At 41.5% G+C, this 14,899-nt stretch overlaps 1 protein-coding gene across 3 annotated transcripts in view; it reads right to left on the bottom strand.

Moving 5' to 3' along the window:
- Positions 1-6,015, bottom strand: part of WDR7 (WD repeat domain 7) — a 320,067-nt gene extending 314,052 nt beyond the window's left edge. Inside the window, exon 1 of one of the 3 annotated variants that reach the window (XM_036244069.1) lies at positions 5,899-6,015. The gene's annotated coding sequence lies outside the window, so the exon portion shown is untranslated. Of the gene's footprint in view, positions 1-1,078; positions 1,203-5,658; positions 5,774-5,898 lie in introns of those variants that run through there. The other 2 variants (XM_036244068.1, XM_036244070.1) reach the window with 2 other exon arrangements.
- Between the last annotated feature and the right edge of the window lie 8,884 nt (positions 6,016-14,899).

Below are 14,899 nucleotides of genomic sequence, written 5' to 3'. Positions count from 1 at the left end.
TCTCATGGATGTTCCTCTCTCTCTCTCCCTCTCCCTTTCTCTCTCTCTAACAATCAATAAAAATATTTTTTTAAGTAAGTCTATTAAAAAACACTTCTTCACTCGACCTCCATGCCTTCATACTTTGCTATCTCTCTAGCTTTAGTCCCCATTTTTCCTTGTTTTTGTTTGTTTGCTTTATTGATTTTAGAGAAAGAAGAAGGGAGAGGAAGTGGGGGGGGGGAGAGAGAGAGAGAGAGAGAGAGAGAGAGAGAGAGAGAGGCATCCATGTGAAGAGAAACATTGATCAGCTGCCTCCTGCCCTGACTAGGGATCAAACCCACAACCCGAGTATGTGCCCTGACCAGGAATCTAACCCGTGACTCTTCAGTGCACAGGACAATGTTCCAACCAACTGAGCCACACCAGCCAGGGCTTTTGACCTGTAAATGCTGGACTTCTCTTCTCTTTTCTAGCGACCTTCCCTCCCTCCCTTTCTCCCTCAATGACCTCACCAAATCTCAAAGCTTTAAATAGCACCTACAGATGTCAATGTATATGTTGACAATCCCCTGATGTATGGCTTGGGCTCTCTTCTGAACTCCAAACTCCAAACTCACATATCCAACTTCCTATTCAACATCTCTATCTAATAAACTTCTCAGAAGTGAGTCCTTGATCTTCTTCCAAAACCTGCTCCTCTCAATAATCTTCCCCATCTCAGTTAATGGCAACTCCATCTTTATAGAGCCACAGGCCAAAATCCTACAATTGTCCTTGATACATTCACCCTACATATCAATCCACCAAGAAACTCTACTGGCTATACCTTCAAAACAGATCCAGACCCCAATGACTCCTCAACACCTTCACTACAATCAGCCCATTCCGAATCACCAGCAGCTCCCACCAGGGACAACACAACAGCCTCCTAACTGGTCTCCCTGTTTGCACCTTTGTCCTGTTATAGTCTCAATGTAGCATAAAGAGTGATGCTATTAAAATAAAATCACACCATGTCACACATGTACTCAGAATCTCCCTGTGGCTTCTTGTCCCATTCAGAGTAGAACAAACTCTATACAACTGCTTCACCTACGTGAACAAGGCTGTTGTTCTCTCCTCGCTCTCTCTTCTCCATCCACTGTGATTCTTGGTTTTCTTCAAAGACGCCAGGCAGGGTCTCCTTTCGGAGTAGTGTCTCCCAGACTTCTTCCGTGCACACTCCCTCACCTCCTGCAGGTGTCTGCTGAAAGGTCGTCTTCTCAGTGAGGCTTTTCCGGACCATGACAATTACAAACCCCACCATCCAACAGTATTTTATATATTTCTCCAGCGTACTTACAATCATTTAACATACCAAATTTTTTTTTATTTCTTGTTTGTCTCTCCCTCTACTATCACATAAGCTCCACGAAGGTGATGATTTATATTTGTTTTGTTCTTTACTGTATTCCCAGGGCCTAGGACTCCTGCCACATAAGAGGCACCCAAATATGTGTTGAATACATGAACAAAGTAATGAATGAAGTTTATTTGCCTTGGTTTAAAAAGACTGGTACCCATTAACAAAATACATCTTGATTTTACATGCTTTGTTTTTCACAGAAGAGTTGCCTATCAATTTTTCTATAATAATGTTAATAATGTCTCCTTAATCAAACATATTAACATACCAATTTTTTTTTCCAGCTGAAGGTTTTGCTGATACTCCAGCCTCTTTTATTCTATCTGTGACATAAACATTGCAAGACAGATCTTAGGACTTACGAAGCATCTTGGCTGACCTGGTTTACTTTAACTAATCACTACTAACTACACTCACTAAGACCTGCTAATGAATCACAAAATTGTGTTTGAAACTAAGTAAAGTGATATTTTATTAGTGTAAACTTTGTACTCCCACTCATAGTGGTTTTTATTTGAAGTATTTAGAAAAGGAGAGCCTTTAAGGAAGACAGTCAAATAGATAACTTGGATGTGAGAACAGAAGGTAACAGGCACACTCCACCAATCTGTTATCACTGATGTATATTAGCTACCAACATATAGAGCAATATATATGAGCTAAACACTAGTAAAATATCTGCAAGAGCTTGAAAGTGGCTTGGAGAGCCTACTTTTCCTTTCCACCAAACACTACAGACTGTTTCCTAGACTGCAGCTGAGATACCAAAAAATCTTGCAGGACCACAGCAGAACGGGCTGGAGCAAAGCAACACAGCAGAGAAGGCAGAGTGGAGCAGGGTGGGGCGGACCTGAGCAGAACAGAGCTGCCTCACCCCAGGGCTGCCTCACAGCCCTGCTGCTTCATAACTGAGCTGTAACACTACTGAACTGTTCTGCAGCTGCCTGCTCTCCCAGCCAATGGCCAAGTGGCATCACAACTCAGCTGTTTGTACTGAATCAAGTTTCCTTCTTCACCACACCCCAAATTGGGGACTCCTGTTGGTATTGAACTGGCAGTCCTCAGCCGACTTCATCATTGTGTAAACATCATAGAGTGCACTTACACAAACATAGATGGTATAGCTTACTATACACCTAGGCTACATGGTATAGCTTATTGCTCTGTACGGGAGGACAACAGTTTCCCTCCATCCTTCAGGGTTCTTAGTTGAGACATCCCTGCACTAAAAGACAGATTGGCAGGAGAAAAACAAACAAAAGTTTAATAACATGTCCACCTCCTGTATACATGAAAGAGAATCATGAACTCTGAGTAACTCCCCAAAATCTTTAGCAGAAAAGATGTTGAAGGTGAAGAGCCAGTTAATAGAAGTTACAAGGAAAACAACAGTCAAGAAGGGTAAGATTGTAATGCAGGTTTAGCAACACTGTCGTCTGCATTGATAAGAGTTTCTACAGAAAAGGTCATGCCCAGCTTTCAGCAAGGGAGAAACCCTTAAAAATGTCAATGTCAAAGGGTAACTTCTACTTGGTTTTCAGAACTTCTCCTCTATCTGTTATTTCTTAAAATTAATCAACCTAAAATAATCCTTATGTCAAAGAGACATATTTGGGGGTGACAAATTCTGTTCCCCTCCAGCTCCTAGACTACAAACCTACACAAGATGTCACTGCACTGAATACTGTAGGCAACTGTTACACAGTGGTCAGCATGCAATGCCTTGCACTATGACTTTATCATGGTTATGACATCATTAGGAAATAGGAATTTTTCAGCTGAATTGCAATCTTATGGAACTATCATTATATACATGGTCTATTGACTGACAGTTCATGACTATAAGAAGACAGACTCTGAATGTAATGAAGACCTATAAATTTAAAAGAAAACTATGAAATTAATACATAAAATCGGAGGGTAACTTGGTGCCATATAGTTGGGGAACGCCTTCTTAAAAAAAACCCAAAACAAAAACCGAAAGTAAAAAAAAAAATTGTTTTAATTTGATTATATCACAATTAGAGATTTCTGTTCAACAAAGTGCATCGTGAAAAAAATTATAGACAAATGACGAAATAGAAACAGATGTACTTGTAATATTTAAAGGACTGGTATCTAGAAAATACAAGCAACTTCTTCAGCTCAACAAGAAAAGGCCTGAATCCTTCAATTAAAAATGGGCAAAGGGATGAACAGGCAATTTTATACAAGGGAAACCGCCAAAAGATGAAATGCACAGAAAGAAATGCTCAATCTCATTAGGCATAGTGAAATGTAATTTAAGATGAGTTTTTATTTGTTATCTACTTACTTTGTTATCGATTAGTCTGGTGGAGATATAAGGACACAGAAATTCTCATGAACTTCCTGCAGGACTGTAGACTATCGCAGCTTGTTGGAACACAATCTGGCAGTCTTTCCATAAAATATGTATATACATATCCTATGATCCAGAAATCACAACCTTGGATATAAATCTCAAAGAAAGTATCACAGAGGTCTAAAGGTATGCTTATCATTGTATTGTCTATAGTGGTAGGAAAATGAAGGTAAATGTGGGTATTCACAAATTGGAGAGTACACATACAATGTAGTAGATATACATTCTGAAATATTGTGCAGCAGTGAGAAGCAATAGACAGAGACACAAATAGATCTTTATTTTTTTTCCACAAACAGATCTTTAAAACACATTGAGGGAAAAAAATTAATGAAATATATAGCATGACATCAGCTCTATAAATTAAAAATGTGGGCACCCAAAACAATATACATTAATGACACATACAAACAGAACGATACACATCACACTTATTAGAATGGTTGCTTACAAGTAGATAGCTGAGGGAATGGAGTGGGAATTGGAAATAAAAGACAATGAATTAAAAAATAGAATGAAAAACAAAAAAATCAAGGGACACTCCTTAAACAGCCCAATTGAATATCATGGGATTGAGAAAGATTAATTCAATCCTTTGCACCTGAGGTCCAAAACAAACTTTAAGGTCTCACACCAAACACAGAGCACATCACTAAAGTTAAATGATATCCTACCCTATCATGACAAAGACACAAAACCAGCTCACTACTTTTAAAGTTTTAGATGCTAAGATTGTTACATAAACTATCCCACTTCCTTTAGTTCAAAACATAATTTATATCCAAGATAAAAATAAAATTATAAGATACAAGGCTCAAATTTTTCCAATTTGAAATAATTATGACCTGTTATTTTGGATGAAATCAAGGCAGTTTTTGATTCTTCATAGTAATAAAAGCACTTCAACACATTTTCACTTTTTTTTTTAAATCCTCACCATAGGTTATTTTCCCATTTATCTTCAGTCCGAGTGGGAGGGAAGAAGGGGGTAGAGAGAGAAACATGCATGTGAGAGAGACACAGCGACTGGTTGCCTCCTGCACGACCCTGACCAGGGCGGGGGAACAAACGGCAATGGAGGTATGTGCCCTTGACCGGACTTGAACCCGTGACTCTGCGCCGACGCTCTAACCACTGAGCAACCGGCCACGGCTATTTTCACTTTTAAAGTCCTCTCCACTTCATTCTGTCACAAATTCCTTATAAAACAAGAAAACGTGGGTGTGTAACAAAATTTCAAAAAAAACATACAATCTCTCATACAACTGGCGATTTTTGCCACCTTGTCCATGGAGCCCTAAGCAATTAACATCTGAAGGAGACATAGCTTGTCTTCCTTTGCTGGCAAAACGTTGCGGTGAAAACAAGCTGCAGCTTTCACTGGATGCTAAAATCAACAGTAACAATACTAATGCGGCCCGCGGTGTAGAGGTAGCTACCGTTGTTGCAAACTCGAAGAACCAGCCAAGTCTGCCTAGCGCCTGAGAAACTGACAGAGCAAAGGTGAATCAGAACTTAAAACGCAATGTGTGAACCAAAGGCAGGCAGTAAGCACACTGCTCCGGAGCGCTGCGTCCCACTGGGGACAGGAAGTGGCAGGTCCTCTTAGACCAAGTATGGAGCAGAGGGATGAGGACGGGCAGGTGGCACCTCAAAGATGAAACCCTAACAGCCATCTCAATACCTTAGGCAAGGGCAAACTAAAGAGGAGTACCAGCGGGTAAGGAGGGGCCATAAGTACCCCGCAAACCAGCACATTGCCGGAAAACACTGTCAATAACCACCCACCCATCATCACGAACCACCGCGCCCGGTTTAGACTGCCCGAAAGCAGAGCGGTCCCATCTCAAGCCCAAAGCCTGTGTCACCAGAAGCAAATGTCACTTACCAGGCCAGGGAGCCCCAAACCCCCTGGCAAGAGCCACGACCCGGGCAACGGCGCTTCGCTGGGGGCCTGAACGTCAGGCGCAGCACAGCACGGAGCTTCCAGCAGCAGAGCTCTGACAGCTGGCGCCGCCACCGGAGGGCGCGGGCTGTGACCCCTGACCCCCAGCCCCGTGACCTCCACGTTGCGGGCACATCCCGCCCCGGAGATCCCCTTGGGGAGGCTCGAAATCCCCCTTCCTACCTGTCACAGCTTCATCTCCTGCCGTGATGTTGTCTGTCGGACCACCGGTAGACCTCCCGGCAAAGGAGCACAAAGCAAGGACGGATCTAAGATGACTGTGGGGTGCGAAAATCTTTGGGACCGCAACCCCAGCTCGGCCGCCGCCTCCCCACCCGGGCTGCAGGGCGCCGCTACTGCCGCCGCCGCCGCCGCCGCTGCGGTAAATCAGCTGACACCGGCCTCGACTGCCGTAACTTTCGCTGCAACTGTCGCAAAAAAATGAGGCGGGGGCGGGGGGAATGCTAACGTTTCCCTACACGCCTGGCCTAGGCTGGAACCAAGGAGACGGAGCCGCGGGGAAGGGGTCAGCTGTGGGCAAGGAGTGCACGGCTGCCATTTTGGTTATGGGAAGTGTGGTCTAGGCTCTCTTCTCGCCTCCAATGCCCATGCTGGGAGGACCAAGATGGAGGGAAGCCTGAAATGGCAAGTGTTGGTGTTTGCTCCTTGTGACCAGGAGGTTGCAAGTTCATTCTTCTGGCCCCGTGACTCGGTCCTAGAGCCTGGAAAGTGTTAGCTATGGAAATTGGTTAATGATTTCCTCTGACCTCCAAATTTGGTGGTTGCCTACCACAGAGGGCCAGATAGAGACTTGACTAGAGGAAGTCTGACCTTGTGCAACATTCCCGCAGAGGAGAAAGAATGAATGTACTCCGTGTGGGCGGCGGAGAGTGGTGGAGCCTGAGTTCTGCATCCAGAGAGGATCCCGGTTCCTCCCGTGAACACTGTCGGTGTCTTCTGGGTCGTGTCGCTACGTCTCTTCATGCCCCTCAATTTCCCCATATTTTGTATAATAGGCAATAACCTCATAGATGTTTAGAGATTAAACGAGCTCAACAAATGTTAGTTACTTATTATGTTGCTTATCTTCCTCCCAAATATTTGTTGAATGAATAAAGGAATGGTAGCCTAGGGAAAACTGGTGCCATTCTGGTGGCCAATGTCAGTTCTGTTAAAAAGATAAAAAATATGTTCATTCCATGGCTTTGTTTTTCCTTTATAATCTCATTAATGGGTTTATAGGACAAGTAAGACTTCTACTGTAGTCCTCAAAAGTTGCTGTGTATTCAAATCAGCTGGGGAACTTGTTAAAATGAAGTTTCTGATTCAGTAGATTCAGAAATTCTATTTGAATAGGCCTGAAGCAGGAGGTTAAGGGACTAGAACAGGACAGAAACAACTACTTCCGACAGGATAATGTCCTTGCTAATTTGCCAAAAGGGAGGAAAATGGTCTGGGCAAAAGGACTCAATTTATTATTGAAATTTTTTACACCTGCAAATGGCAAACTTTTCTCTCCCCTCCTTCCCAGCTTAGAAGTCCTCCTCCCAGCAACACATTACACACCCATCAATGTCCTGGGTGGCATACCCCCTTTCCTTCACTAGGCCATTTGGCATGTTTTAGGCCCTCTGATGTTTTCTCTTTTTTTTTAAATTCTCACCCAAGGATGTTTTTCTATTTATCTTCAGATAAAGTGGGAGGGACGGGGGGAGAGGGAGAGAAAGGGGAGAAGAGAGGGGGGGGGAGAGAAACATTGATGTGAGAGGGACACATCGACTGGTTGCCTTCCACACGACCTTGACCAAGGCCAGGGACAAACTGCAACCCAGGTATGTGCCCCCTGACCACAGGCCAATGCTATAACTACTGAGCCAAACTGGCCAGGCAGTGTTTTCTCTTTAAAAAATAAAAATCTGGATTGATTTTAGAAAGAGGAAGGGAGAAAGAGAGGGAGGGAAACATCGATTTGTTGTTCCACTTAGTTGTGTGTTCTTTGGTTGCTTCTTATACGTGCCCTAACCAGAGACTGCACCCACAACCTTGGGGTATCGAGAGAACACCAACAGAGCTACCTGGCCAGGGTGTTCTGGTGGGTTTTTTTTTTTTTTTTTTTTGCTGTTTCCGTTCATTTGTAGAAACGAGCTCTCTTTGCCACTATAATGAGAAAAACTAAAAATGTTGACCACTAAAGTTAATAGAACACTTGAAAATCAATAATTTGAAATTGTCTTAGATTGCGAACTGAAATTCTATGGTTTTCTTTGACTTTTGACTGCCTTACAATCACATGAGTTGGGATGGGGGGAGGGAGAAGCGGGGAAATAATGTTAAATAGAAGAAATAAATTCCTTAGCCTGTTGGGTTCAATATACTCACTCCATCTGTTGTAAAGATGGGTACATTTAAGATGCAAAGTTCATAATCTTGTTATAATTTATAAGTATCTTTCTGGAAATACAGGAACAGACAGTGGTTACCACAGGATAATTTTGGTTACATTAAAGCTTCTTTAGTTTATAAGTGAAATCTATAAGCTATCTTTCCTACATAAAGTTGACTCTTGTGTTAAACTTATCTTAATCAAATACTTACTATGTTTCAAATACTTTCCTAAGAATACAAAGCTGATTAGGAATATTAATGAGAAGCTTTCAAACTATTAACACTCTGGGCCCTCTCTACCAATTTTACAAAATTTATTGCCAAAGTCTATATATGTGTGTGCAATCTCTTGAGCTATAGGACTAAAATAAATATTCAAACATTAATTAATGAAATGCTCTCATTCAGAAAAAGTCACACATTTCTATTCACATGTATTATCTGTTTACATATATAACCTTCCTCAAAATTAGGACTTGTGACTTCAGCTGGATGATTCTGAGTATATTTATTTGAATAACTTATTTATTCCTCTCATCTGGAGGAATTATACAAAAATCTTAAAATATTTAAATAATCAATACATTCAGTTCAATTTGTATATTTATTGAACCTTAATCGAAACCAATGCTGAGAAAGTGAGAATTTGATATGGTTAGCTCCTATAGAGAAAGGCAGACTCCATTTTCCACCAAGACTCACAAAACAGAGAATTCCCTAAACATTGAAAGGTATGTTGGATGCTGGGCAACTAAAAGGAATGACAAATGTCTACCAAGATGTATGGCTATAATACAATGCAGTATGAGAAATATGCAACATAAGAAATAATGGAAACGAGAAATAAATTACTTCTAGATTGGGGTGAGTAGGAATAATCACATTTGATTTTAGAAAAATGGTTAGGATTTGGAATAGGAAGAATTGGAAAATGAAAATAACTTTGTTGCTGGTATTGAAATGTAAAACATGAGTGTATACAATAAACAGGAAGTTAAATTGGGGGGAAGTGTAGGGGACATGAAGTATAGGTATAGGGAAACTGGCATGAAGACCTAGCTATTTCTGCCACACGAGGGACTCCTTCAACAGTCAATCTTTGCCCTGGAACTCTTTTTTAGGTTGGTACAGTCTTTATCAGACTGACTCAGATAAGGTAATATTATGAGAGGCCTTGAATGTCCTTATAAGCTTTTTAGACTTTATTCTGAAGGCAATGAAAAGCCATTGAATACTTTGGACCAATACATAGAGGATGCATTTCCTAACAATATTGAATTTGTTTATATTTTTGTATAGCAAATTATCACAAATTTAGTGGCTTAAGCACATGCATTTATTGCCTCACCATGTCCAGGGGAAAGGAGTTCAGGCACAGCTTCCCTGGGTCCTCTGCACATGCTCACACAGGCTACATTCTCGTCTGGAGGTTGACTGGGGCTCAGTCCTTTCCTGTATGACTGAGGGCTTGGACCTCAGGTCCTACAGGCCACCCACAGTTCCTTGCCACATGGTCCTTACCAAAGGCTCTCTCACCACATGGCAGCTCATTTCTTCAGAGCCAGCAAAAGGGGTTTACTGAGCACAAGAAAGATGAAGTCATATAGCTATCTGTATAGATAATACAGATATATAGATAAAGCTATAGATAGTAAACTCATCAAGGGAGTCACGGCCCATCACCTTTGCCATATTCTTTTTTTTTATTCTTTTTTTTCTCTATTGATTTGATAGAGAGAGGAAGGGAGACAGAGAGAGAGAAATATCACTGAGAGATAAATCAATTTGCAGCCTCCTGCATGCCCACCACTGAGGATTTGGCCCACAACCTGGGCATGTGTCCTGACGGGGAATTGAACCGGCGACTTCTTGGTGCATGGGACAATGCTCAACCACTGAGCCACACCGGCCAGGCACTTTGACATATTCTGTTGGTTAGAAGCAAGTCATAGGTTTCACCTGCACTCAAGGAGAGTGTGTCAGCCACAAACATTAATCTGACAGAAATGCATCATGTAAGTTAGGTGGGAAAGACAGAGAGGAAGAAGATAAGTTTCCATTGTTGTTGTTTGAACAAAAAATGTATCATTGTCACCAGAACAGAATCATAAATGGAACCCATGGCATAAGGCTTGGGAATTCAATATGCTACATTTTAATGCCATAGGCATTAAAGAGACTTAAGTATCACTCTCTCTTTAGAATTTAGTGTTAATTACCCTACTACACACCAATACTTCCTGGACTTCCTAAATTCCAAGTTAGTTCTCCAAAAGACAAGAAGAATTGTTCCTCCATTTTACAAATTTCTAAAAAGGGAGATTATCATGCTGCCCAGTGGTCTTACAGTGACCTCATTGTCACCATCATTTTTGGATTGTTTCATGTGTGCAATTATTTTTTTCCTCATCTAAATTGTGAATATGTGGTTTCATATCCTCCACAGTGCCCAGTGCTTTGCTAATTCTGTTCTTTCCTTAGTGGACCTATTTCCCTAGAAGTCATGTCATGGAGAGAGTCTTCACATTAGCACTGAGGGTCCTCACACTTGACCATGTTGCAGAAGAATAGTTAAATAAGTGTTCTTTGTATGGTTTTGTATGATTACAGCTATTTAAGAGCTTCCCCTTGCACTTCTTATATGACATGAACATCAACTGTTTTAAGACTTATTTTTATCCCTATCTTATGAATTCCACTGAATCAAACCATTTCTTTCTAAGTAACAGGATGTCTTTTTAAAGAAGTATATTTGTTCTATACTCATGCCTTCTAAGGAGAAGTGAAGGTGATGAGATTGGGGTGCTCAAGGTCCTCACAAATAAGGGTTTGGGGGCCCCTCACCAAGCTACCATGATCAGCAAGGGGAAAATAGGATAGTAAAGGAGAAGGTGATGAGTGTCACTTGTGAACCTGTTACCAGGTGCTGTAGTTTGTCCTAGTAACCTCTCTCTTCTGTGTCCTATCAGGATGAAAGGACCACCAAAGCCCTGAAGAGTTGCTCCTGAAACCTCTGTGAAGAAAAGGATCCGTGTACTGAAAATTGTGGACCGTGGAAGACACACAGGTGCACTACCCAGATTTCCCTTCCAGGAAAAACCACTTCCCAGCTCCATGGACAGTGTTTTGTGCCCTGTTCCTGCTATTAGCTTCTTGGGGTCACCTCAGCTTTCCAGCTGGGGTTACTTATTCTTGGCATAGCCCCTGGCAAATGCCTGAGCAAGATGAAATTAATTAAGAGCATACTCTTCTTGGGGAGCCCCCCCCCCAGTCAATGACTACCAAAATGGAGTAGGCAGCTTCTCACCTTCTTCTCCCTCTTCCTCCTCTTCTTCATCTTATTCTCCTCCTCTTTCTCCTCTCCTCCCCCTTCTTCTATTCTGACCACTTAAATTCTTTCAAATAAAGCAATTTTTTAAAGAAATATGGATTAAATAGTGGCTCTGAGTACTTTACTTCCCTCTTCATGAACTAGTACTGTACTTTCTTTCACTTGCCCTAAATTTAATTCTCCAAAGTGGAAAGAGTCATTTATTCAACATTTAGTGTTGGACACTATGCTGAGCTGGGCATTCAGGTAATGCAAAGAGCTGGTTCTTTGGTCAACTTGCTCAAAGTCTGGCAGGGAGACAGTTACGTCTACCGTGAGCACAACACAGTGTTACAGCAGGTCTGATCTTCCTACTTCCATTTTTATTTTAATATACTGAATTTTGATGGAAAACGTTGTTTTCAACATTGTATACATAACCACTTCTTTGTTGTATAGACTTCACTAATATACATTTCATTTTTACTGAATGCCTTCATTGCCTGGTCCTCAGATGTAGTCCAAATATGCAGATTTTGTTACTCGGGAAAGGGCCAACTGATGTGTGTGTGTGTGCTGGAGGGCATGCCTGAGAGGTCTTTGGATACAGTGAAAGCCTCTCTTAAGAGTTGGCAGTGTTGCTCAGTGGTTGAGCTTTGACCCATGCACCAAGAGGTCACTGGTTGGATTCCCAGTTAGGGCACATGCCCAGGTTGTGGGCCCTGATCCCCAGTGGGGGACATGCAAGAGGTGGCCAATCGATGTTCTCTCTCATTGATGTTTCTATCTTTCTCCCTCTTCTTTCCTCTCTCTCTAAAATCAATAAAGAAAAAAAAAATTTTTTTAAGAGTTTTATCATTTCTTCTCTATCTGTATACTCCAGCCAGACATCTACTGCACTACCACAAGCAAGTGAGAACTCTCTTTACAAGTGATTAACTGAAAACATAGTTACAGGTAGTTATGTGTAGGTTTTCAGTAATTCCAACCCCCAACACACTCTGTTAAAAAGTTAAAATATGGATTTTTTTTTTTTTTTTATCCTCACCCAAGGACATTTTTCCATTTTTTGTTCAGATAGAGTGGGAGGGAGAGAGAGGAAGAGAGAGAAACATCGACGCGAAAGGGACACATCGAGCGGTTGCCACCCTCACGACCCAACCAGGGCCAGGGACAAACTGCAACCAAGGTACATGCCCCCAGCGGGAACCGAACCCTGGTCTCTCTGGACCACAGGCCGATGCTCTACCATTGAGCCAAACTGGCCAGGGCTAAAATATGGATTTTTATTTCAGAGGCTAAGGTGATGGAAATATTTGTCTAAATATCTAGCTTTCTTTTTATTTTTATTTATATTATTTATTTTTTAAATTTTTTGCACATGCCTTTAGCAGGAGCCGAACCCAGGACTCTCGGGTCTGTAGGCTGATGCCCTAACCACTGAGCCAAACCGGCCAGGGCTTCTTTTTATTTTTAAAAATGTTTAAATTTTTTATTGATTTTTTTTAGAGAGACAGGAAGAGAGAGAGAGATAGAAATATCATTGTGAGAGAGAAACAACCATCGGTTGCCTCCTGCCTGTTAGGGATTGAGTTCACAACCCGGACATGTGCCCTGACCAGGAATCACACTGGGACCTCTCAGTCCATGGGACGTCACCCAATCCACTGAGCCTCACTGACCCAGAGGGAACCCACATTTTTATGAACTCAATACAGTTTGAGAACTGTGAATTTCAGGATATGATAGTCATAGTAAAATGTGGGATGGCAAATAGGTTCATCTTGAGTGCTGACTGGTAGTGGGTGCTGCTGAATGGAATTCTCAGGCTAAGTCTAGACAGACTCTGGGAAACCATGGCAACTAATAGTGATGCCTGCCATGGCCAAGAAAGGGATGGGGTGGGGGCAGTTTATGTGCAGCCATTTAGTACTTCTGAATGTTAATCTCAGGAACAGAAAGAGTGTACCATCCATGTTAAGAATAATCACAAGTTATCCTTGCAGAGGTACTAGGGTCTGTAAGTTTTCACTAAAATTTTTATGGAAATTCCAGGAACTGAAGTTTTTAGGGTGGTTTAAGTAAATTTAGAAGAAAAATCATAACATCTTTTGGGGAAATTCCATCCACCAAGAGCTTCTTTTACTTAACAAAGTTAAGCATTCACTAAATGACAGGGAGACCAATTAACTATGAGCGTTATTTTTTAGTTATTACTAACAGGGCAAGGAAGGAACTTTCCCTGGATCTTCTTTGTAAAATTCTTGTAGGGGATTTTTTTTTCCAGCCTTGCTTTCGTGTGTGTGTGTGTGTGTGTGTGTGTGTGTGTACACACTATTTATAATTATTGAAGAAATTTAGAGAATATAGAGGAGGGGGGAAAATTACCTCAAAAGCCTCACCCTGCAGTAACATCTGCTAAAAGTATCCATGCACATGTAAAAAGTTTGCTTCTATATAATGTTGAGTGCAACCTGGACAGGTCCACACAATAGAAGCCCCAGAGAACTTGTGTCTGTCCATGAGCTGATTTCAATCTTAATTCACTGAGTGGCACTGGTCCTCTGGATGATAACCAACGAACCCCTGACTATATTCAAAGGCTTTCCTCAGTCCTCATCCTTTTAGTCTTTGACGCTTGACTTCTGTGATTTTCCTCCTGTCTCTCTGCTCTTTTGTGAATCTGTTTTTTCTCATTTTGCTTCCTCTTTGTGGTTGTTCTTCAATTTCTGTTTTAACCTCTTGATTTTCTGTGTTATTCCTGATGAATTCACATACTTTGGTGCTATCAACTAATACCTTTATGCTGACAGCTCTCAAATATGTATCTGTAACTTGCTGTATTAATTTTTCAGGATCCAATTTCCCTGATGGTTAATCGTTATTGTTTTTTTTTCTTCTTTTTTTTCTGTCACTCAGGGTCACAGCAGGAAAAAGATGGCATATTCAAAGTGGATAATTGAGGAGAGTTTAGTAAGGGGAGTATTAAAAAAACCTGTAGACAGGCTTTGGGAGAATCAAAAAAGGATGGTGTTATTAAGGAGAAAATAAAGACAAAGACATCAAGAATTTAGTGGTAAGTAGAAAAGTTTTACGATAGAGGGGGACTGGGTCACCATACCACTAGGGGAGGAGAAAGATAATACTTATTTTCAAACCAGATCTCTATTTGTATTAGGAGAGTGAAATATCTGAGTGTTGCACATGAGCTCATAATATCTGAGCTTACTAGTTCTGTAAGAGCTTGGTCTGTGGCTGGAGGTGGTTCCTGCCATAGACGCATGGGAAGCCCATCTAAGAATCATGGCTTCCACGTAGCTCTGCTTCCTCTGGGAGATCCTAGACTTGGGATTTTGGTGGCCAGTGTTTCTGTAGATTATGTGAAATGTGCTACCAACAGCCTGGAGCGATTCCTACTTCTAGGATTGAAGGGACAAGAGAAGACAGTGATTCTAGGAATTCAAGAGGGTAATGATATGAAGAGCCTCT

This window comes from Molossus molossus, unplaced genomic scaffold (assembly GCF_014108415.1).
Source record: "Molossus molossus isolate mMolMol1 unplaced genomic scaffold, mMolMol1.p scaffold_m16_p_6, whole genome shotgun sequence".
Classification (NCBI taxonomy): Eukaryota; Metazoa; Chordata; class Mammalia; order Chiroptera; family Molossidae; genus Molossus; species Molossus molossus.
The sequence above is the reverse complement of the archived record's forward strand: the minus strand, read 5'-3'. Positions and strand labels throughout refer to the sequence as shown.